This window comes from Equus quagga, chromosome 13 (assembly GCF_021613505.1).
Source record: "Equus quagga isolate Etosha38 chromosome 13, UCLA_HA_Equagga_1.0, whole genome shotgun sequence".
In the NCBI taxonomy this organism is placed as follows: domain Eukaryota; kingdom Metazoa; phylum Chordata; class Mammalia; order Perissodactyla; family Equidae; genus Equus; species Equus quagga.
Genome location: NC_060279.1, coordinates 74,756,945 through 74,779,338, shown reverse-complemented (window position 1 = coordinate 74,779,338; position 22,394 = coordinate 74,756,945). Strand labels below are relative to the sequence as shown.

At 43.0% G+C, this 22,394-nt stretch overlaps 1 protein-coding gene across 1 annotated transcript in view; it reads right to left on the bottom strand.

Annotated features, from left to right (window-relative positions):
- Positions 1-22,394, bottom strand: part of CDH13 (cadherin 13) — a 985,922-nt gene that overhangs the window by 373,924 nt on the left and 589,604 nt on the right. The gene's annotated exons all lie outside the window — the stretch shown is intronic.

Genomic DNA, 22,394 nt, shown 5'->3' with positions numbered 1-22,394 from the left:
AGAATCTATAACATTTATCTTAAAATTGTAGCTTATTCAGACAGCGACTGAAGATTGTCTACAGTGTATTACAAATGGGGAGATGGGATCTGTGAAACTCTGGACATCTACCATCTCTCAGTATTGATGACTAACGGGAAACAAGTGAACATCACGGATATCAGAGATCATCAGTGTTACAGCAGAATATAGAGAGCAGCTGGCTTCTTTAGTCTTCACAGTTCTCTCATTTGGGGATTACAAAAAAGACAGCACTTATAACATGGAACTTGGTCTCATCAGCTTTACCTTCTGAACCACCACTGTTACCAATGTCTGCTTTTCCTCTGAATCTTCACTTTTAACCTCACTGATAAATCCTGAGAACCAGGGAAGAGCTAAGGTTCCAAGCACGGACTTTCGATTCAGGGAGACTTGGTTTCAAGTCCCGATTTTATCCCTTATCAGCTCTGTGGTTTTAAACTTATTCACTTACCTTCTTAGAACGTCAATTTCCTCGTCTTTAAAATGGGAGAGTGCGACCTATCTCACAGGGTGGTTGTGAGGTAACATACATGATGTTTGCAAAGCACTGAGCAGAACATCTGGCACATACAAGTGCTAAATTAAGTAATAGCCGCCAGTGTCCTTAAAGTTTTTTGTGAAGCAAGAAAAATACCCCAGTGATGTTGTGCTCCTGATTAGGGTTCACAATGTCAAGCACAGAAGGAAAATCTTTCATATGTCACAGATGCTGCCTATAGGAAGCTGAAGCTCGTTTAGAATCAAGAAGAAACATCAGCCTCTTGGTGCCACGTCCCCTGTTGGGATCTCCACGGGAGAAGTGGATTTGTCTAAGGTCATGGGCCCCACCCAGGTCTCTCCTTCCTACCTTGCTCCCACCCTGTTTGCAGAACGACGGTCAATGCCCAGCTTCAGGGCCACACTCAGCTCTGAGGAGACCTCATTGTTTTTCTGGCCCTCATCAAACATCCAGTTCCCCATCTCTGCTATATTGTCCTACTGGCTGGGCTTCAGGCTGCAAACCCCTGCATCTACTTAGCACTTTGCGTTGGCCTCAACCCCTGTTCTAGTTTCTCCTTGGGAACAATGCTGAGGATTCCTTGCCCTTCCAGGTGTACCCTCACCAGCCTCCCTTTCCAAACTGGTCCCCTCCATCAGCGGCACACTCTAACCTTAAGGGCAGGCAGGGAAATGCTTTCTTTTTAAAATTAAACTTTTTATTTTGAAAAGGTTTTTATTCACATGCAAGTATAAGAGATAACATGGAGAGATACCATATAGTCTTGATCCAGTTTCCCCCAGTGGTAAAATCTTGCAAAACTGGTACAACGTTGCAAGCAGGGCGTTGACATCAATATGGCCCTGGATCTTATTCAGATTTCCTCGGTTTTACTTGTACTCGTGTTTGTGTGTGCATGCACACATGCCTGTGTATTTAGATCTATGCTTATATCCATCATACAATCAAGATACAGAACAGTGTTATTTCCAAAAGTGTCTCCTGTGTTGGAGAACAATGCATTTAAAATTTTAATTTGCATCCCACTTTTGGGCATATATCCAAGGGAGTTAAAAGCAAGGTCTCGAAGAGAGATTGGCACACCTATATTCATAGCAGCACTATCCACAATTGCCAAGAGGTGGAAGCAACCCGTGTCCATTGGCAGATGAATGGATAAAAAAAGCATGGTATAGACATACAATGGAATATTACTGAGCCTGCAAAAGGAAGGGAATCTGGCCACATACTACACCATGGATGAACATTGAGGACATTATGTCAAGTGAAATAAACCAGTCACCAAAAGACAAATACTATATGATTCTTCTGATATCAAGTATCTAAGGATGCCCAGTCCTCTTTACTCACATGTAACCCATACAAACAAAGTCAAATTCAGATAAACAGAGAGAAGAATGGTGGTTATCAGAGGCTGAGGGGAGAGGGGAAAGGGTGTTGTTTTAATGGACATAGAGTTTCAGATGTGCAAGATGAAGAAGTTCTGAAGATCTGTTTCACAACAATGAAATGTAATAAACATTACTAACTATAATTTAAAAATGGTTGACAAAAATTTTGTGTTATCTGCTTTTTTATCACAATTAAAAAACCCTTTAATTTGCATGGAAATTTGACACTGGAAACGTGAGTAATGCAGATTCCCGGGACCAAAGCCCAGGTTCTCAGTGGGGCTCAGGCATCTGTGTTAAAGTCATCCCAAGTAATTCCGACGCAGTGACCTAAAGATTGCGCTTTGGGCAAACCTGCTCTGGGGCAGGTCGATGCTCCTCATTTTATCATCAAACAGCAGGTGCTAGGACCCAAGAGACACCATCCCTGGTTGGGGCAGCTTGACTAGCAGGGCACAGGTTCCACAAACTTGCTTATTGTGCTTAAGACCCTCATGGTAATGAGCAACAGAAATAGTTAGGACCCCCTGACTGTCATCGATGCCAGCATGCAACTGAGTTGTTCCCTTCGATCTTGCACATTTTTTCCTTAAGCATTTCATACTAAGACACCGTCTTTGCAAGAGAGGAATCAATATTAGCTCCTAGGTGGATGGTGGCGCAGTTATTGAGTTGAAGAAGCCTGGGGCCCACCAACTTGATGCCCAATCCTTTTCAGCCACATCCTGTCCATCAGCTGGTCCATCAGCTGGTCCCTCCTCTCTCCTGAACTTGAGCATCTCTCACCATCCGTGGGTTACCCTCTCATCTAAGCCACCATCCCTCGCCACGTTGCAGAGTATCTCTCACTGTTCTCTCTATTCCTGTTCTTACGCTCACACTCCATTCACCACACAGCTTTCCGGGGTATCTTTCAAAACGCAAATTGGAGTTTTCACTCTTCTGCTTCCCAACTATCCTACATCAATTGTGTCCCAAGTCCTCAGTGTGGCCCACAAGTCCCTGACGCCAACCTTAGATATATCCTTGACCACATCTTCAACATCATTGACTACAATCCTTCCAGTCCAGCCACACAATTCTTGGTGTTCTTCAAGCCTGCTAAGTTAATTTCCACGTCAGGGTCTCTGAAGATGCTGTTCCCTCACCTAGGAGGAGTTTTCATGGCTTGCTCCTTTATTTCATTCGTGTCTTTCCTCAAAACAGAGGCCTTCCTTAACTACTTGATCAAAAATAGTCATCCCTCCATCCAAGTCCATCACTTATCCCTCTGTTCTTTCCATGGCGCTGGTTGTTCCAGGCCTATTATGCAGCTATTTCTTTCATCTCTGCCACCCCTGCTAGAAAGTACGCTCATGAGGACAGGGGATCTGTCGTCTGGTTCCCACAGCACAGTAGAACAGTGCCTTTTATATAGTAGGTTTTCAGTAAATGTAACAAATGAACAATGAATGAGCCAAGGGTTTTGAGTTTATAGGAAAGTCTCTTTTTTTTTCTAGAGGACAGATCAATAGACAAGAAAGAAGTGACACTTATCTTTTGTGAATTCCCTGAGAGTGAACCCAGCTCAAAAGCAATGCATTAAGGATTCAACAAAAGAACATTCTGCCTGTTTCAGAGGAAGAAACCAAGTTCAGTGAAGTTGTGACAACTGTCTAAAGTGTGCAAACATATTTTACACAGGATTATTCACTGGTTGGCAATGACAGATAGAAAATGAATTTGTTCTAACACACATATTACTAATAAGCATATTTAAATGATAGAAAATAAAGCAAGTGGAACTTAATACAAATTCCGGCTCACCAAAGTGATCCCATCTCTCCCGGCTTTTATAAATGAGGCAACAACGCAAGCTACAGAAATTGACTCATATTTCTTACATAAATCCCTCTTTACCATTCTTATAACCTCGCTCAGCATCTCTTCTCTGATTTTCTATTTGGGCATGAAAATGCCTCAAACAGCCAGACATGACTGTGTCAGGATCAGACTCATTCTGTTTGATTCTTCTGTATTTCCACCCAGATTGCTTGATCTTCTCTCCTTTGGCCAGATGCCACCACCCCAGATTGGTGTACAGAATACACACTGTCTATATTAAAATCAGCCTGCATTTGGCTTTGTTCTGGACCATCCACACCCCCCGGCACAGTGCCACCCGACTTCCTCAAGTATCCTGGCCAGCCCAGAAAGAAAGTATCCATGTAACTTGCTACTTTGCTCGTGACATCCCTTTCTGCATGCTTCTGGGCTGTGCAGAGAGAAAATGAGATTTATAGACCTACCCACCACCTAGATTGTACAGCAAATGGCCCAGGAAGCATGCCACTGCCATGTAAAGGGTAAGTGCTAACGAGCCATAATTTATCTGATAGCTCCCTTCTCTTACGCGTTTCGTTAGGTTGAACCACATGAAGCTGCAAATTTTGTAGGTCAAAGATAATCAAATATTGGTAATTCCAGCTCAAATCCAGCCTGCTGTCTGTTTTTGTAATTGAAGTATTGGAATACAGCCACGCTCTCGCATTTACCTTTTGTCTAAGGCTGCTTTCCCACTAGAACAGCAGATTTGAGTGGTGCAAAAGAGTCTGCATGGCTCACAAAGCCTACAATATTTATTATCTGGCCCTTTAGAGAAAAAGCTTTCTGATCCCTATTCTAGAATATTCCGTGCAAAGGGAGGAAGCAGGAAAACACCCAGAGAGAAATAAGAGTTTTCACGTAGATTAGAAACCCAGCCTGGCAACTTGAGGTCTCTAACAAACTCTCTCTCTAATTATTTATTCATTCAACAAACATGTTGAATATAAAATAGAGGAAGATAGGCACAGATGTGAGCTCAGGGCCAATCTTCCTCAGCAAAAAGAGGAGGATTGGTGGTGGATGTTAGCTCAGGGCTAATCTTACTCCGGCCCAAAGAAAACCTCTTATGGGTCAGGAGGTAGGGGATGGTAGTGAAGGAATAATTCAGATTTGAATTTTGAAAGATCATTCTGGAAGACATGTGGTGAATGGACAGAAGAGGTGCAAGAGGAAGCTGGAGCTAGTTGACAATCTACCAAGGGAGTCCTGCGGAAAGGTGACGGCTTGCCCTATGGTATTGATTTCCTTTACAGAATAATGGTGATGAAAACTTGAACTTATTCAGAACATTCAGAGAATGGTATGTTCTATTTAATTTTGTTTTTTGGAACCAGAGGTTGAGAGTAAGAAATTTTGGTTTGAGTCCTGGATCTGTCCCAGCTGCAGCTGGCTTAGGGACCCTCAGCTAACCATCACCTCCATTTTCTTATTTGCAAGATGGCGAGAGTAACACCTGACCGACCCTCTTCACGGGGACAAATTAGATAAATGGCTAGAAAAGCATTTTTCAGTGTAGAGCGGTACGTTCCATGTGGATGACAGGTTTCAGAGGATAAACAGGTTTCAAGGATAAACGCTCAATACCAACCAAATTAAACAAAGTGTAATCCTCCTCTGAAAATTCAGGAGGCAGTTCTAAACTCCCAAGGGCCTTCGAATCATTGTTATGAATATCAATGATTAAGTATAACCTGTAGGTAAAGAGAAAGTAGGAGACGGTCCTAACATGATAATGACTGTAGCATCACAGGCTGGATGAAGCTTTTAAAAATGAATACCTAGCAGAAGAAAGTCTGGATGGTGTATCCTCCAGCAGGTTTCTTGACACTCCCGGAGTTAATCTCTTCTCTGGCTGCCCACAGCTCACTGCAGAGACCTCAGAGACGGCCCTGGGGCAGTGTTCACAGGTATATAATGCTGACCCCCACTGGACCCTGAATTATTTGAGTGTAAGGACTGGTTTTGTATTCATCTCTGTCTCCCCAGTGCCTAGCATATACAGGTGTTCAGTATTTGTTGGTTGAACAAATGAAATCAATCAATCGATGAGCAGATGAGCAATCATTGAACGATGAATGTACCAGAGGGCATTTGTGCTTGTTTTTTTGAGAAATGAGCGATACACCCTGAAGCTTGCGATCCATATATGCTTTCTGGCTGCTCCACATCTATTGGAGCAAAGGCCTCGTCAAAGGATGCCCATTGTCTGCCTCACACAACATTTCCATTGCCTTGCAGGGGAGCAAGTGCTGCTTCCAGTTTGCTCAAGTGCTGCTCCAGGGAGACACTGGCCCACAAATGTCAAAGGCTCTAACCTCGTCTCTGATCTCATCAACAGACATAATGCGTCTGTAGCTGAAGGCCTTGGCTTCGCTCCTCAGGTGCTCCTGAGCCTTCCCAATTATCCCAGGGCTCTGCTCTGGGCTGACTGGCAACAGCCTCTTATTTTCCTGAGGCCAGTTATTTCTTCCCTCGGTGAGTTTACAGTCGACAACGAGCCATGTTGAACCTCCCGCTCTCTCCGATTGCCCTGCACAGCTGGGCAGAGGTTCCTAACCCAGGCTCCCGCCTGCTGATGGCTCACGGGCTGAATCTGGCCCCGATATACTCACATGGAGTTAGTCCTCCCAATGTTTAAAAATTCATTTGTCAATATCTTAAAACAGGAGTGTTTAACTAAGATTCTAGATTCCCAGGGGCCAGCCTGGTGGTACAGCGGTTAAGTGCGCACATTCCGCTTCGGCAGCCTGGGGTTCGCCGGTTCAGATACCAGGTGCAGACATGGCACCGCGTGGCAAGCCATGCTGTGGTAGGCGTCCCACATATAAAGTAGAGGAAGATGGGCATGGATGTTAGCTCAGGGCCAGTCTTCCTCAGCCAAAAGAGGAGGATTGGCAGTAGTTAGCTCAGGGCTAATCTTCCTCAGGAAAAAAAGAAAGGTTTTAGATTCCCAGATTTTCCAGGAAAAAAAAAAATCAGAAGGTATTACTGGCTGGTGGCTGTCGTTCCTACAAGGCAAAAACCTGCTAAAATGGGAGTTATTCTTCTTCAGACACTCTTCTATTTTCCCCAGTCCCCACAGCTCTGATTTCCTCCCCAGAACCAAGGCTGAGTGAGTTTCCTTCTATTTTCCTGCTTGCCCTGTGGTTTTCTTATACCTTCTTACACCTATATATTTCTTATATCAGTTGCAGTAACTTCCTAAGTCATGAGTATTTGGGCTTAAGACATCTGCAACCATGGGTTCCAGACCAGTCTTCTTCCCTTCCTTTCCCATTCCAAAGCTGGGAAATCCCTCCATAGTTTGGATTCAAGATGACGCCTGTCTTCTCTTTCTCTAATACCTTAGCACTTTGCAAGAAAGATAGCTGTGTAGCTATTAGTGGTCAATGCCAATTTAAATAATTCCGTTGCCAATGAATGACCTGTGAGATGCTTGTAAGTTGGTCAATTTGCTGTGCTACCAATTAATTCTGTGAAATTACACATTACTAAGAGCTTTCTGGCCAACTCTGTCAAGAAAGTGGTGTAAGAGAAAGTCAACCTTGGGAAGGTAATTCCAGGTGACCTGGCCTAAATTAGCATTTTAATAATGGACAATTGTTTCACAGGGAATTGATGCCTGTTTTTACAACTTCAGGCCCAGCCCTTTACAAATGAGCTTTCAACACTGTAAGGTGAGACATCAGCAAGGCCCCTGAATTTCAATCTCCTTCTATTTGTATTCCATTCACTTTGTCAATGAACTCTATGAAATATTTCATTAACCTTCAGTTCTCATTAAAGTACTACCTGGTAGCATCATATGGCTTGTTTCCTTTAGCACATCTTTCTTAACTTTATAAAGACTTCAAATTCAAACTAAGATATTGGCCTTGAGATTTTTTTTTCTTCTTAGACTTATTCCATAACAGTTCCTAAACCATTGCATCTCTAAGTCAGTTCAATAACTGCCAACTTTTACAACCCAACCCAGAGATCTAATGGGCTCCAGTTTGGGGCTGATTGCTTGGCTGGCGGTGTTATGTCCTTATTCTCATTCCTAGCACTTGATCTACGCCCTCTAATCTGCAAATGGAAGTAACGACAAGAGAACCTGAAAAGCAGCTGGGTTTCTTACGTTTTTGATTTGCAGCACTGATTATCAGAAAAAAAAATCTTCAGACTATTTTATCAGGAAAAAAAAATCAGTTCTCATAGAAATAGGGTTTTTTTTTTTTCTGTTTCAACTGCAGTGAGCAGGAAAACACTCTCACAGGTGATAAACATTTTAAAATTATTATCTTGTTTCTGTCACTTGTTCTGACCTGTTTGTTTTACTCCTAAATCAGACAATTGCTTTGTCCTCTATGCAGCCTACCACTCCCTAGCAATGCCTGGGTCTCAAAACGGTTTCTACTTCTCGCAAATGGGTCTTGGACAAGAAGTCCTGTTTCTTGGGCTGGCTCTTAAAAGAGTAGAGTTCAAGACGGCCACCATCCAACCCAGGTGTGACTAGTTGTGCCACGTGCGGTGAAGTCACTCTAGGACCAAGCAAAGCCTCCTTCCTAGGATGCTTCGCCTCTGCTGCAGGTGGAGTGTATCAATCATTTCATTTACCTAGAGTTTTTGAAGGTTTTGGATGAGCAGGTGGAAACTGGAAAGTAATCCATTCACTTATCCCATAAAGTTTGCCCTTGACCGCATTAACTTAGAGCCTTTTCTAGTTTTCTCTATCCTTTCATTCTTAAATCTGGAAACAGTTTCTTTCTCTTCCCCATCCTCTCCATCACCGGCCATATTTCTTTGCTTCCCTGTTTCTGTCACAGCTTTGCATGGATGACAACATGACATGATGTTTTATGAAACTTGCTTCACTCCTCTATCACTAGTTTTGTTTAGGAATTTAAATCTTATTCTCCTTGTTCTTAATGAAAAATGTTGATGATTTCAATATTTTATATTTCTCTCTCCAAGAAGTAAACTGTAAAGAAGTGATTTATGATTCTCTGATACTCCATTCTATTTGTCACGCACCCAGGAACCAACAGGGATGCTGATGCGAGGATAAGAGGAACAAGCTCGTTAGAAACAGCTACACCTACTTTCCATCCCTGGCTTTAATGACTTCTGGGTCTCTACTTTGCGAACAGTAAAACTGCAGTGTTTCCCTTGCCAGGCAGCAAACACTGGGGAGTGATGGTCAACAGACGGAACATCAAAGAGAATCCGAGAGGTCAAGCCCTTGATACTCAAATATGCGAAGAGTTTTAGAAAAGAACAGCAGCTATCATGTTAGTAGGTAAACGTGTGCATCACAATACAACAGATCCCTTTTGGTCGTCCTCAGGTGAAAGACAACAAGAGACAAGAAAGATGTCTGCCCAGAGATCTCTGATCTATCCTTCAAACCACGCCTAGGTATCACTCAGTCTCTCTGAAGTCAATCTATTACTGTGCCTTCAGATGGTTTCATAGATGTCTTGATGAGTAATGATTGAATAATGATTTATGTTTTTGTTTTTACTTTTTGTCTCTGTGAGCCCTCGGATGCAAGGACAAGGTCTTATCTATCTCTGATTTTCTAGTACCCAACACAGGGTCTGGAACAATCATTTGGGTTGGACCAAATGTGCCCATAATACCCCAGCAGTGACTTTAATAGGGAGGTGGCACCACTGTCTGACCAGTGAGAGAGAAAACTGCCTGTATCCAAGAGTACTGATGCCCATCCATTTCTTCCTGGCAGACACTCCCAACGTTCAGAAGGACAATGCTGGAGCTCACCAAGCAACCCCTCCTTTGGTCTCCATGAGACCACACGGGAAGGTGCATTTATGCAGCAAACTCATGGAGGCCAGGAACTGCCTCTAAGCAGGAGTCATGGTGCCACGCTGAGATTCCTTTCAGGATGTCCTAGAGGCCACATTGGAGCCACAGAATGAAAGCAGCAACTTATGCTAGACAGATAGAAGGTTTCACTGGGAGTCTTTCATTCAAATCAAACCTCCAAAGGTCCCAATTGTCTAAACTCCATGAAAATCCCTAGCTTATTGCTTTTAGAAGATGAAAAATAAGTAATTCAGTAGAAATGACTTTTAATCAACAGTTGAAGGCCGGACAGCTTCCAAACGCTAAAGTTCACCAAAAAGATACCAGAAATGGAGTGATTTGATTTAACACTTGGAAAAACAAAGAGAGCAGGTGGATCAATTTCTCCAGACGACTCACACTCAAGAAGACACGGTGAGAGCTTCCTCACGGAAAGGAACACTAATCACCTTATCTGTTTCAACAGCAGCAGCCACAGCCGCAGCTCACGTTTATTAAATATTCTGCATGTTTTAGACACTGGGTTATCATAAAGACACTGTGTTTTCAATCTTTCCAACTACTCTACGGGATGGGTACCTTATTACCCCCAATTCAAAGAGAGGAAACTGAGGCTGACTTTGACTGCCTTCCGTGATCTCTGCTTTGGCTAAACTCCAAAAACCCAAATCCAAACAGAAGTGGTGTAGACCACCTAGGAAAAGGCTTGGAGAAAGCTCAGATTCTAGTTCAAGCCCTGTTGCTTATTTAGCCAGGTGACCTTGAGCTAATTACTCAGTCTTTCTGGGCCTCAGTTTCCTCTTCTATGAATGGGAGCATTGCTGCAATAGACTGGATTATTTGCAGCTCTTGGCTGGCTCCCACTGCCATGCATCTTGAAGTGCCTACAGCAAAGTTGGAAGAGAATACAGCCTGACACCAGTGACTTCGGACTTGGCCATGTGATTTGCCTTGGCCAATGAAATTAAAAGAGATCTGACATGAGTAAAGGCTTTGAATGTGTTCAGGCGGTTTGGCTTGGCCTCTTGGGCTGCTGCCATCCACTATGACAGGGTTTCTCAACCTCAGCACTATTGACATTTGGGGCTGGATATTCTTCATTGTGAGGGACTATCCTGAGCACTATAGGATGTCTGGCAGCATCCCTGGCCTCTACCTACTAGATGCCAGTAGCAAGCCCCTCTTCCCAGTTGCAACAACCAAAAACATCTCCAGGCATTGCTAAATAATCCCTGGGGTGCAAAATTACCCCTGGTTATGTACTACTCTGCCATGTCCTCAGAGCTGAGTTGCCACTTGTTCAAGGAGAAAGAGGAAGCATGGAACGTACTGGAACTCAAACCAACCTGGAGCCCAGCCCAGCACAGATAAACCTTAGGTGACCAACAGGGATGTGGACAAGAAACACAATATTTATTGTTGTAAGCCACTGTGATTTTGAAGTTTTTTTTTGCAGCAAAAAGACTGACTAACATTCTAGCCATGAGGACAAACCAGATACATGGTAGAATTCCACGCAGAGTGACTGGGTACATTGGAGGCACTCGCCACTGGTATTAGTAACATTATTAGACTCTGTTTAGGTTGCCTTAGGTAGTGAGTTCACTCGTGATGCATGTCACCTCTGTCCTGCAGATTAGCCCCATCCTCAGCAGCCCTCACTACTTTGCTCCACGGACCACGTTCCCTAGTCCATCTGTGACTGTCTCCAGCTACCCTACACTTGCCCCACCCCCACTTCTGGTGCCAGCATCCATAGCCAGGCTGATTTCCTCCAGCTCTAGACAGTAGTCTTGACTGTCTTTTGCATTGCCCCTCCTTTCTCCTAGTGCACGATGAACTGAAAATCCAGAGCCTGGACACATAGAAATAGTTGAAATGAGATCCCTGTTGAAGTTGGTCAGCATACCAATTATGGTGGTAAATTATTCAGTATTTGTATGTATGTGCGTTTTAGTCTATGCCTTCCAAATATTAACCTCTCACAAGGGCAAAGACCATTTTGTGTCTGTTTTGCCCTCTCTATAGAAAGCCAGAACCTAGCACACTTCCTTGGCATGGAATCCTGGCAGACAAACTGGACGGATGAATGAGTAAACGAGCTGGAAGAACATTCAACCGTCATAACAAGCACACTAATGGTTTAAATCTAACTTGATGGTTGCCTAAGAAGCTTGTTTAAATCACGCAAGATTCAAATGGGTGACCCAGAGTAAATGTCACTAGGTAATGTAGAAAGAGACACTCAGAACTCCATGCCAGGAAGAATACATTGAGAAAAAGACCAAAGTTTTCTTAGCGCTGAGGCTGTTTTTTTAAATCCAGAGTTTGCAGTGTATTTGGTTTATTTCCCCCCCTAAAGCTTTCACAAAGCATAAATTGATGATGAAGTACATGTCTATAGGTCCTAAGCAGCATGAGTAAGCCAGACAACATCTACCATCACCCAGTCATTCAGGGAAAGGAAGCAGTGACGTCAGAGGAAATAGTGTACACACAGGGGAGTTGTCGGTAAGGATTAAGTAAGCATATCTTTGGCTCCAAGTTTCCTCATTATTTTTCGCATTTACTTTTCTGAGCCCTGCATGAGCTAGTTATGTCATCAAAGTTCACTATACCTGATTCCCCTTCAGATAGGTCAATGCACATACTTGTAGTTCTCAGCACTGTGAACCCCACCTCGCCAGAGGACCCAAGTCTCTGCCTTGGATTTAGCACAAATGCTGATAAGACACCCTCTTACCTTACCCAGGTTTCCAGGTATGGATTTAGGATGAGCGATGGTCATAGTCATCAGAAGCGTCATCCACTGTGGTGGACATGCTTCTGCATTCTTTAACTCTGTTATCCCTTACTGTCACTTTGTAACTTCAGCAGGAGTGCCCATTTGTGGTTGAGGGTCAGTACCTTACCCAAGGACACAGAGGATGGAGCCAGGATTCAAACTCCCATGCTCTTATGCTGCCCAGAGTAGGCTGAATATGAGAAGGAGAATGCCCAAGAACCCACAGGAACCACCAGCTACAGTGGCATATATTGTAAAAGAGCCGTGCACTAACCCCATGTCAGGTACAGTGTCCCAGAGCTCTTAGAGGGAGGGTGCATCTTACGCAAAGTTTGAAACGTAAAAACAACACGTGAAGACTACAGCAAAACTTACTCTCAAAATCCTAAAAATCACCAGCAAAGTACAGTGCAGAATCATCTCCCCATAAATCCAACACAGCCATTTTTTCCTCTATTGTTGGAACAGATGGCTGACCTTCCGCTGAGCCCCAGATGAAGTTGTGGGCTTATCTTTACAGGGTGTTGATGAAAAAAACATACTGTATCTCAGATGCTAGAGGCACATTCAGCTCGTTGAGATGCTCTCACTCTGAAACCACAGCAGCTGCTCCGATTGCTTCTCCCCTCACTAAGGGCATGTGTCTACTGGGTGGAAAGGGAGAACCACCTACACTATTTAAATGGTTCTCTCTCTCTCCATTTTCCCAAGCAAAATACTTGGCTTTGGGTATACTCAGTGTGCATATGATGTAGCAACACACTAGGGATGTGGGGGCTTGGATTTTCTGCCTCTAACGAAGGGTAGATGGGGTCTGTTGGACGTATATTGTCAGAAAGGACAATGTGAGGGTGAAGGATATCCATGGTATTATCTGCCCTCTTATGGGGAGTGTGTGATTTGAGAAATGGCTTCAGTAAACTGCGCAGTTGAACACATTGACATTGACGTGAGATCTCAGGGGATATTCTGCCCATCATGGGGCATATTGATCATATTTAACAAACCAGCCGGGCTCCCCAAAACCAAGAGAGACCTCTGTCCTTGAAGCCAGCTGATCTAACATTACATATTATCCCAGCTATCTTAGTTTAGAAAATTACTTGTCTTATTAATTATCAATTTTGTTTTTAATACCAAATCATTTTGATATTTCTCCTGTACATTTCTCTAATAGCTGTCACCCATTAAAATGCATTTAAAAAAATGGAAATATTCATATTTTTGTGAATCATTACCCCAGTTGGGAAGATAGTTGGTTAAAAAAGAAGAACACAGAAACATTATAGATTGTCAGTTTCCCAAAGTGTGGTGGGGGTGAACAAAAGTTTATTAAAAATAAATAATACCAGACACAACATACATAGCTCATTACACTCGGGCATATTTTTGATTAGGGCAACGCCAGACAACAGCTCTTCAAATGAGATTTGACAGCAGGTAAATTACACAGTGTAAGGGTTTAAGTTGATCTACAGAACAACAATGTCTTGATCATAAATAGGATTTGTGTCCTGGAAAATACATTCCATCATTAATGAAAGAGACAAGTGAACTGAAAAACATCATATTGCACCATAGTTTTAAGTAGCTTACCTTAGCAATGTAATATGGGTAGTAAGTCATGCATAAAACCCTGTAAAAGCTCATTAAGTCAGGATCAGTTTATTCAAAACAGCACATATTTCAAATAACTGTTCTTCCTTAGCCAATTCCAGACGCTATTGTTTAATAGCAACGACTGAAATAATGGAAAATAAGGCAATTGTAATTCATTAAAAGTTGTGTCCATTTAAAACTCTTGCATTTTAAATTAGTAATACCAAGGACTTCAAATATTTTACGGCGGTAAAAGTCCTTGGAGGTCATCTACTGGCACTGTCCATCCAACTCTATGCTTTATGCCAGAATTTCTTCTAAAAATCTCCCATATCTGTGGCTCTTCAACTTTGGGGCGAGAGCTTCTAAAAGTGGCAGTCTCACTCCTTTCTGAGGAGTCTTATTGCCTTATTGGGTTATTAGTATGGAGTAACCTTACTGAAAAGTCACTTGTGAGCTTTTCGGCCAGCTAAAAGATTAGTGGCCGCAGGTTTACGAAGGATGGCTACGATACATTGAGTGGTACACATATAAGAAGGTTGCCTATATCAAGTTGGATATCAATATCTACATTGGCAGGATCTACAATTTCAAAGACAATTGCTCTCAAAGATCTCAAGTCACTAACGCATCTGTCAAAATATCAATAGCTGTGAGATCTGCCAGTCCTTCAGAATTCAATCACTCTCCTTTAATAAAAGGCTGTCATTTACTCAATGTTCGCGACTATACAAAAGGAAATGGCCCAGGAGAGATATTTACAAGTGTTTAAAACAGTTTGCAAATCCCTGATGAAGTGCGTGGGCTTCACTTGGTTTGTGACCCTAATGGCAATCCCTTCTACATGAGACGCCGATGGGGTGGGTACTGACGTCCTATGCACTTCTAGAGACTGCATCTCCTGTGAACCCCACCCCCAGTGACTCTGAGAGGAGTACTGGGGTAACACGCACTTCATAGCAGGCTCTGGCGTGGGTCATTCTACGACCAAGCTATCACAGCTAGAGGTGCCAGGCTGGGGTCTGAGTGTAGATTTTCTGAGTGGAACTCCTGGCTTTTGTCACGCCCACAAGCTGCTGCCTTTACTGCTGCCAAATTTTGCCTGCAAATTTGCAGTTTAGGCTTGGAAGCAACAGAGAAGCAATTAAGCTTTTTTGGTTTTATTTTGTTTCATGATATGATGTGGGAGATATCTGTAAGTTGACTTTCCAGCATCCTCATCCCCCTTCTGTAAGTAACAGTGCCCTCCTTATCTTTGGGCCATTACCTCTTTCTATTCTTTGTGGTTCTGGTGGGACTGTCAATCACAATGTTGTTCCCTCCAATCCTGTCCAAGACAAGCGGGCTCATGGCTCAAACTAAGCCAATCAGAAGCTCTCTGCTGGGAAAATGGGAACCACGATGCAAAGGGTAGGGGGATAGAAAGTGGGTGGAGAGGATTTACCCCACTAGTTCTGCCTAAAAGAGAGTCTTCAAGAGTTCCTGTCTGGGATCCCCAGACCTAAACTTGTTCCTGTCCTTTCTGAGACCCAGCTGTCGGATTTTAAATTTGTAGAATATGGCCAGCATTCATCCAATGATTCTCTTACTGCTTAAATTGGCCAGCGCTTGTCTGTCCTTCAATCACCAGACCTGAGCCCCTCACATGAGAACGTTACTTGACGCTGGCCCACATCTGTGTGCACACCGACTCGGCCAGCTCATCTGCATCCGCCTGCATTGGGCAGAGCAGGGGAAGAAGTGAATTGCACAATCAAGGGCAGAAAACACTAAAAGCAATGTGGAATAGGAACATGTCAGACGGCCAATAGAAAAAAACGTGGGGGAATGTTATTCGCCAAGATTCTTCCTTCATTAGGAAGGGGTTATATTTGCCCAAGCTGATGAGGAAGTTGGCTGCAAAAAAAGGAACCTTCTGGGTGTCGTAGAGAACACAGGTCTTGGAGTCAGATTGATTGGGTTCATCCCCCAGTGCCATTCCTGACTGCGTGCTCTTGCACAACTCACTTCCGCCCACTGAGACTCAGCTTCTGACTCTGTAAAATGGGGATCTTAGGGAAAAAAACCCACTACATTTGTGTATGCATGTGTGAACACATGTGTACACACACTATATGCACACAGATTCAGTACGTATGCCTTCGGAAAATCCCTGACAACTGGAAGACATGAGGATACAGTCCAGGGGAAGGAACAGGATTTGATACAAAGCATTTGCTGTACATACAGGTGTGTGTGTGGGCTGTGGTATACACATAAATATAACAACTTTTATTTTTAAATTTTTTTTAAGAAATCTCCTTGCTGCAAAGCAGCCTCATTTCACACACGGAGAGCACACATCCTGATAAGAGAGTTGACTTGCTCTCAGTCTCACAGAAGGTCATGGAGGCATGGGGACAGGCGACCGAGACCCAGATGAATTTTTAGCTCCACTGAGTCATATGACAAATAGGAACTCGACTCCCAGTCAAGGATCTAACTGGCACAACTGGGGCATCACAGACACAACAGAGTTCTGAAGACACAAGAGGAAGCAAGAGAGGAGCGAGGCTCCGAGCAGGAACCTTGGACCACAGGGAGGAAGGAAGAGGGCCCTGCCACAGCTGCATCTGCCCTGGCTGAGGACAGCCTTGCGTCAGAACACTTTGAGTGTGTCGTGTGGCCTTTCTGGAACCATCGGCACGTGGATTGGGCTGAAAATAGCCATGGAATCAGACTGCTGTAACTCCTTCCATCACCAGACTGGCTCTGATTGTTTTTTTTTTCCTTGGGTCCTTTTACAGCCTTGAAGCAAATGGCTTGCAAGGAAAGAGCCTCAGCTTCAGTCATGGCCCACACTGTTCCCTCCCATGGGGACATCAACTTCACGAGGGCGGGCGGGGTCCGCCAAGGACACTCTCCAGATGGTAGCATGTGCGTAAGGATAAATTTTGAGAGACTGTAGGAAAGATGTGGGAATGACTGAAGTGGGAGACTGAAAGCAAAGACAGAGATGGGAGCTGCCAGGAACCAGCATGTGAGGTACCTGAAGGAGAAGGGCCTTGGTGGGACAGTGCGGAACGGGCTTGTAAGAAGTGTGGACCCGACTTACTTCTAATTTGAACCTTCGTGTGACTTTGTCTATACATATGTATGTGTGTACATACATACATCTATTACATACACCTACATATGAGCACACATGTGCATAGACACACACAGTTTAAACATCTTCAGTACTCCCACTATTTATTTCCAATTTCTCAGCCAACAGTCACAGAAACTAATTTATCTTATCAAAAATGCAATTACTCCATATCTTAGATGCTATTTATTTGACAGCCTTCTAATTTTCTCACTTTTACCTAATTTGACAGGGAATATTATAGACATAACTAGTCTTTCAAAATGACTTTCACAAGGTTAGTTCACTTGTTAATTGACCCTCCGTGATGGCAATTTATGAAGCATATTAATTTCATCTGTCACTTCCAACACAAAGTAAACGTGGAAAATAGTCTATCTTTCATAAGGGACCTTGTAAAAGAAGTGTGTCAGAATTCTTAATTAATATATGCATATTCTTTCAACCATTGATATTGTGTGGAACTTTTATACCTACTCATCTGAAGCTCTGTCTCCCTTTTATAAATGTTTTGTTATTCCTTTATGATGAAGGAGAGCCATCTTTGCTGAGGATTATTCTGCCAAGGATATAAATCACTACCTCAAAAATGAAGCAGCCATTTGTCTGGAAGGATTTCTGGAGCCCACAAAGGCAGAGTTTTAAAAAAATGCCATGGGAGTGGTAGCAAGAGACGAGACCTCCTTTCTAGAAGGCTGAAGCCAATGCACTGGCAACTTATTTCATACCCTGGTATAGGCACCCTGGAATGAAATCAGACACGCCACTTGCCCGCTTTAAGAAAGGAAGGCGGTGCCTCCACAGGCTGAGTCGGACCTCCAGAGGGCCTCTGCTGAAAATGGAGAACTCACCGCTTGGATCTGACTTTGGATCTGACTTTGATATAGATCTTCTTCTGAACTTCCTAGTGCCTCCAATCCGATCTCAACCTTAGTCATTCCAAAATCACTTTGGAGCCTACCAGTAGGCAAGCGCTTGGTATAAAGCTGACACACCAGCTCGATGCTCACAGGGCCCCCATTCATGCAGAAGAAACAGGAAAGTCGATAGAGATATAAAATAGGATTACAATATGGAGGGATGAACTCCAAGACAGAGAGGAGTGGTTCTGGGGATTGAGGCCTGGTGAGGTGACAGGAGGGAATGGATCCAGGACACAGAGGAAAGGATTTCCTTCAGCAACTACCCCATTTGGCCTGGGCTGGGTCCCGCTTTCCCTCCTTGTCTGAACATTCTTGAGGTGGATTCGCTGGACGCTTCCCCAATTCCCGACTCCTCCACTCTGGCTTATGGACTTATTCTTTAAGTTCCAGTGTCTTAGTAAGCATCTGCTCTAGCTTCAGTGCCAGCGATGATGCCCAGGCTCCCTCATACAGGTAAGTTTCTAGAGTCTTGGTTGTCTCTCCTGTTTGTAACCCAGCTCTGAACCCCTACATAACAGGGGCTGGGGAGCCTCTTATAAGCAAGAACTCCATTTCTTCACCCAGCCAAAACTCTAGCTCAAATGTTGGCTCAGGAAGGGTTCTTTACATGCATTTCCATATAAATCATCCAGGTTTAACACTAACATTTTCTTAAAGCCTTTTAAAAGTAATAGTGTCTTTGCCTTGGTGATCTCGAGTATCTTTTTCCTGCCATTTGGCTCATGCTGAAAAAATTCTATTCTCTTTATGGGGAGATTAAATGCAATTTTCAAGTTTGAAGGTCTTCTTGTAGAAGATCTCCAGATAAAACCAGAATCCCCTATTGGGGCTTGAAATCTTACCAAAAAAATGAAAGCCAGGACTTATTAAAGCTCAGTTTAGCCTCATCATTTATGTTTCCTCTGACCAAATAGAGAAAATTTTTACTTCCCATCAAGCATCTTGCTAATAAATCCCCTAAAGGTCATTCCTGGCTTTGAGCTAAGCACAAAATATAAATATTTGGGAAGAGAAAGGCTAGTTTTTAATTTGGCAGTAATGGTATTATAAGAACTGATGGTTTCTCTGTTAAAGTGGTAAAAACTATATATTGAATAGGATTAAAGCATAAAAAATGTCAAAGCATATTTATCCCTGATTTTTCCACAATATATTATGTAAAAGCCCATTTTAGAGCGTTTACAGTGAGAACCATTTGACTTTTGATTGAGATAATCCGCGCCGATGATTTAGACTCAGAACCATCTTTAAAAAATGCAAATTATGAAGGTGGCATGCTGTAATGTCCTCATCAATCATAAAAAATACATATTTTGAATAAATGTTGAAATGTATAATCTATACTTCATAGATCTCAGCATGGAAGCACACTGCTATAAACAGCTAAAGTGCAGTGCCCATGTTATCAGAAAATAATTACTCCCCCGCTCTGATGTTACCGCACAATAATACTGCCAAAATGCTGTTCTGAGCGATAACATTTCTGGGGAGAGGAAAACTTCTTCATTTAATCTCAGAGCCAAAAAACAGAAGGCAGGAGTGTGTGTGTGTGTGTAAAATGTAAAAAAAAAAAAAAAAAAAACCATTTTACAGATGTGAGAGAGAAGATATTTTTCCTTTTTCTTCAAGGTTAACAAAAATACCTTTTACAATACTTCTCAATTTCTATTAGTAAAGTGGCTGGATAAAGGCCCCCACACACCTTTCCAGAAACTGAAGCAGTATGGTTTTTAATTTTATTTTTTACCAAACAAAATGAAGGCTTGAGGGAGGAAATTCATGGTTAAATAAAGTTTTCCAGGCCAAAAGGATTGGATGTTCCCTTTAGTCAAATCGCCTTAAAATTTAAGGTCAGAGCCACTTCAAAACTACCCACACATCCGTGGACATGTGCAACTAGCTCTCATGGCAGGGTGGAGGAATTCTGGAATATTCCTGTTGTTTTAATATTCAATCAGTGAAGAGAAGGTGGGTTTGCATTGACTTCTCTCTTTCGAGGGGAAGGGCCAAAAAAAAAAAAAAATAATGCAAGGAGAAGCAATAACCATGCCAGGGGTTAGAGAGGCTGTGCTGAATCCCAGATGTGTGTCTACAGCGGAACTCAGCTTGATCCACACGATCATCCAGAGAGGAGTGAGGAGGGGCTGGTGGGGTGCAGCGTCACCATTTCCACTCCCAATGCCTGGGGCTACAGCAGAGGTGACTGCAAGCTCCTCCACTGCCACAACTTCTGTCTGAAGGTTGGTGGCACCAGCCAACTGTGGTTTGTATCTGGAGCTGAACTTGGGAGAGCTTATTCACGCTAAAAAAGGTTTAATGTGTTCCACTATTCTCATTTATGCATTACTATCTAGGGGTTCGGAAGACAAACAGTTTTTTGCTCTAGTTCTTTTCACAGCTTTGTGGACAAGTTAGAAATACTAGCTACCCTTGCTTGTAGAACACTTCCTAAGTGCTAGGCACTCTTCTATATTGTAGAACAATCATTCTTACTAGTGGTAATCTCCTCCTTCTCCAGAGGACATTTGGCGGTATCTGGAGACACTTTTGACTGTCACAACTGCGAGGACGGGGTTCCTATTGGCATCTAGTGAGTACAGGCCAGGGATGCTGCTAAATGCCCTGTAATGTACAGGACAGCCCAGCCTCCCCTCAATGCAAACTTATCCGGCCCCAAAAGTCAACATGAGGTTGAGAAACGCTGCTCTAGGAGTATCACTGTAGCGCTCATATCAGAAATGCAAGTTCGGTATTTTTATTATTCCTACGTTGCAGATTAGGACATAGGGTCTAAGAGGTCAAAAATTGCAATAGCTATAACTTATTGAGTCTCTATTATGTGCTTGGTTCTCTGCTAATTGCTCTAAGTGGTATACCATCTGATCGTCAACACTGTAAATTGAGCAGTATTAACCCCATTTTACAGATGAAAGAAAATGGAACATCAATTGCCCAGGGTCACATAGCTATTAACTGGCAGAACTCAGATACAAACTCCCTTCTTCCTGGAACCAAATCACATGCCCTTTCCCCTACATTCCACTGAGTCAAGGTCATAGCTGTTCAGGGGCAGGGCTAGGATTCAAGCTCAGAGGAAGGAATTCCAACTTTTAGACTTTCTCCATGATACCTCATTGTTGCACAAGGAAAGACAAAACCCTCCCAAAGTACATGACATGTAAATATTCTGGGATTAGATTGAAAACTTCAAAACATCAGAACTGCTGGGTCCACAGGTAGATCAAAAGGTCCTTGCAGAGAAGAGACACTGGACAGAAGGGCCCAAGCACGAGACTCCCTAAGGTCCACAGCTCCCTCCTACACACAGCCCGATGCCTAGAAACAGATGTTGCTAAACAGGTCAGGGGATCAGCTCACTCCTCACTTCTGTTTGAACCATGCTCATGTAATGGGAAGTCATGAGAAGCAGGACAATCCTTTTAACGTGGAGATGGGAATGCCTACAAATGAGTCAGCTCTGGTTTCACAAACTGACTTTACATTGCAACGTTCTATTTTAGATAGCAAAAGCTTGCTGGTCTGGGAGAATGACAGCTCATTCCAATTACACACACTTGAAGCCTAAAGAAAAGGCTCTTTTGCAAAATAGGCAAAGTGGGAAAGTTCTGCCGTGAATAGAATCCTTTAAGACTTGATAAACTACACACACACACACACACACATAAACACACGAGAGAGAGAGAGAGAGAGAGACAGAAACAAAGAGAGAGAGAGAGAGAGACAGAGAGACAGAGACAGAGAGAGAGGTTGAGAGAGACAGAATGATACTGAGGCCTAACTCACCCTTATTAGCAGTTTCGCCAAGGAGATTTCAGTCATGAATTTAATTACTAGCCTCCTAATCCATAGGGCATCTGCCCAATGCTGTGCCTACAAATATCACATTCACTCTCTCCCTTGTACAACACAAGTATTATCATTATTCCTCCTGTCAGTCAATAACTTATGCCAAAGGGCATTTACAAAAAGGTATTCATTTATTTATCCAGTTGACCAATATCCCATGTGTATTGAGAAACAATATCTATTATTTGACAGTCTCTCTATATTGACTGAGTTAGATCTAAGTGGTCAACTCGTAGATTCTGATTTTCCCAGATGTGTCAACACTTTTGTCCCGATCTCTTGAGAACTTTGGAAAAACTGGAATCATCACCTCAAGCTCCCTGCCTTCCCCTCAAATCTCCCACTTAATGAGTTACTTGGTCCCATTCAGACTGCTTCTAGAATAAGCAACATAAATTTGTTCTCCAAGACTCTGACTTTGCCCAACTCTCCATTCCATTTAGTGGGCTGTTCCAGATTAGACTCACACATCCGGTCTCATGTAGTCCCCTGCTTCAAATCT